This window comes from Triticum dicoccoides, chromosome 3A (genome assembly GCF_002162155.2).
Source record: "Triticum dicoccoides isolate Atlit2015 ecotype Zavitan chromosome 3A, WEW_v2.0, whole genome shotgun sequence".
NCBI lineage: Eukaryota > Viridiplantae > Streptophyta > Magnoliopsida > Poales > Poaceae > Triticum > Triticum dicoccoides.
In genome coordinates this window covers 3104709-3107719 of record NC_041384.1, presented here as the reverse complement: position 1 = coordinate 3107719, position 3011 = coordinate 3104709, and positions in this window count along the sequence as shown.

Here is a 3011-nt window from a genome sequence, read left to right as displayed (position 1 = left end):
CACCCTTCTCTTTGATCTGTATACTTTTCTCCCAAAAAAGCACGTATGATTAGGCAATTTGATCTATGTGGAACGAGTCATAATGCATAGTGGCAGATGGTTGGGTCGATGTGAAGGAGATTAGTTGTTGGATTGCATGCATGGAAAAGGAAAGATGCTGAGATTAGCATCGATGACAGTCACATGAGACTTGTTTAGGGAGGCCAAGGTCAACACACATGGAAAGTGAAGTGAAGTGACGCATGCACATGTGCTGGGCTGGCACTGCTTTGTGCTGGTAGCTAATGAATTACGCTAGAATTAGTTGCCTACTAATTAAGCAACTCCAGTGCTGCCCATCAGTTATTGGGCTCTCAGAAGTAGCTGTGAGTTCTAAAAAGCATTGCTCTTGTACACACATGTACTACAAGTCTATGGTTATCTCAAGTGTCGGTGCCTTTTCATCAAGAAAATTGCTAATTTTGTACTGATGTTTCTGTAATGTGCGGCGATATTCTTTTTGGTATGCTATAAGCCAAGCTTTCGGGCCGGGCCTTGAGCTTTGAGCTTTCCCTTGGTTCGCGATTGGCCTTTTCATCTGCACAATTGTTGAGCTTCAGGCTTTGGGCTGGACAAATGCTACGTTATTGAAGATCAGCCTTTTGCAAGCCCGGCCTGAAACTCAGCCCGGCCAGAGGAATGCCCAGGTTTAGTCGATGGACTTGAATGAGATGAGAGAGAGAGAGAGAGAGAGATATTTGCATTCGAACTCCAAACTTCGCACTCATCTCCTTGTATAATTGACTAGTATCACCTGCATATTTAATTAGCACCAACACACTAGAACAATTAATTTAACCAGCTGCAGTAAATTTCAGATCGAATCAAGGTTAATTAATCATGGCAACGAGCTAGTATATTTCGGAATGCCAAAGTTAGCACGATGTAAAGACATGTTTTTTGTTTGGTAATGAATGTGGCTTTATGTTCAGATGTATGAGTGTATATGTTTATTTGCCCTTATATTTTACTCTTGTGTGACCGAATTAAAAACTAAAAGCGACCAGTCGTCGGCTTCAATCCCTATGTACAGGATACAAAGGGTGTTTCGTGTGCGGCTTCCACCCGTAGCCGGCGTCTTGGTTCCCGAAGGCGGTCCGCGCATATGAAACGAGGCAATCGGGCTACTTTGGTTTCATAGCTTTCACTTAGTCTTTAGGAGCTTACCTGTGGATACTGGCTAACAGCGCCCCCGGATGTGTGAAGTGTTTATCAATTGGCCGGGGTTTAAGCGGCTATTCATTTCGGTCTATTTGAAGAAAAGCCCCTCGTTTTACATGGATTTCTCCAACAACCTTCTGTTTGACTTTGTCTTCGGATTGCCAACTAGTTTGCACCTACCAGGATAGTCAGTTTTCGGCTTTCTTCACTAAGGCGCTGAAACATTTGAAATTTCAGCGCAATCGCAGTGGTTCTCCCTTTACACTCTTAGCCGAACGGGTCGGGAACGTAAGAGGTAAACAGAGGAGCCACGAAACTCAACTATTAACCAAAATCGAGGTTCGAAACTAGTGCATTTAACACAACATCCAAGATGTCGAATAAACATTTCGGACTTATCAATTGGCCATGAGGGTTTTTTAAATCGAAATCCCTGTATCGCGAAAGTAATCTTTTGGTTCCGAGGCAAGAACTGAAAGGAATGTAATTATATGCATGAAGGCCTCGAGGGGCATATTATCTTTTATTTCATGTGGTCAAGACGTACATGCCGAGCCTTATAAAAGAAAACTTAATAACAAGATACAGTATGGAGCGAGGAGAAGGAAAGGGAGTAGAGAACAGGGTGAATGGCACCAAGGTAATTGGCTCGAGTCCTCCCCTGCCGCACGTCTACGCCTCCTTGCTGTCTATCAGCACATCCTCGTGTATAGCGAGGTTGGTATGCACAATCTGCTACCTCGGTCATTCATTTGCTTGATGTCGTTGACTGTGGAGTCCTTTTGAAAAGGTGTGCAGTTGCTATTCGATGGTCAAAACCATGCGTTTGTTTTACAGTGTCTTGTCGGTATGAAAGCTTGTTCTTCATCGTTTCTTGGTTGATCCAAGGACGACGAGTCATGTGATTCGGCTCCTCGACCTCCCATGGGATTTTGAGTGCAAAGTTGTGCACCCTAGGGACGTAGTACCCTATCAGAGGGAGGCGAACAAGGAGCTTGTACCTCTATTTGGGGTGCATAGTTGGCTGACCGAGGTCGATCGGTGTTGCATGTGTACACTTCGATGAGACGAGTGTGTTTATCATTACACGAGCTGCCTCCTTGGTTGCCTGGACCTCAGCTGTGAAAGTTGCGGTATGCTCCTCTGTACGCAGGGAGTGCTCCGTGTTGCCATTTACTATGATAACACCGTTTGGTCCCGGCATTTTTAGTTTTAGATATGCATAGTGTGGGACTATGTTGAAACCAGCAAACGCGGTGCGCCCAAGGAGTGTGCGGTAGCTGCTTCTAAAAGGGACGATGTCGAAGATTAGCTCTTCACTGCGGAAGTTTTCGGGCGACCCGAAGACTACTTCCAGCGTGATTGTTCCCGTGCAGCGGGCTTCAACACCAGGTATATATGAGACCTTTGAAGGTAGTGGTGCTGGGCTTGATCCGAGATGAGTCAATACGCATCTTCCGGATTGTATCCGCGTAGATTAAGTTGAGGTTGCTGCCTCCGTTCATAAGGAAACGTGTTAAATGGAATCCGTCAACGATGGGATCCAAGACCAAGGCTGCCAGTCCACCATGCCGAATGTTGGTCAGGTGGTTGTGGTTGTTAAATGTGATCAGGTAAGTCGACCATGGATTGTACTTCGAGGTGACTGGCTCTAAGGCATAAACGTCTCGAAGTGCTCATTTGCGCTCCCGTTTGGGAATGCAGGTGACGTAAATCATGTTTGAGTCCTTTACATCAGGGTGGAATTGCTTTTGGCCTCCGTTATTCGGCCGGTGAGGTTCATCCTCGTCTTTGCTCCGAGGTTGCCCTTT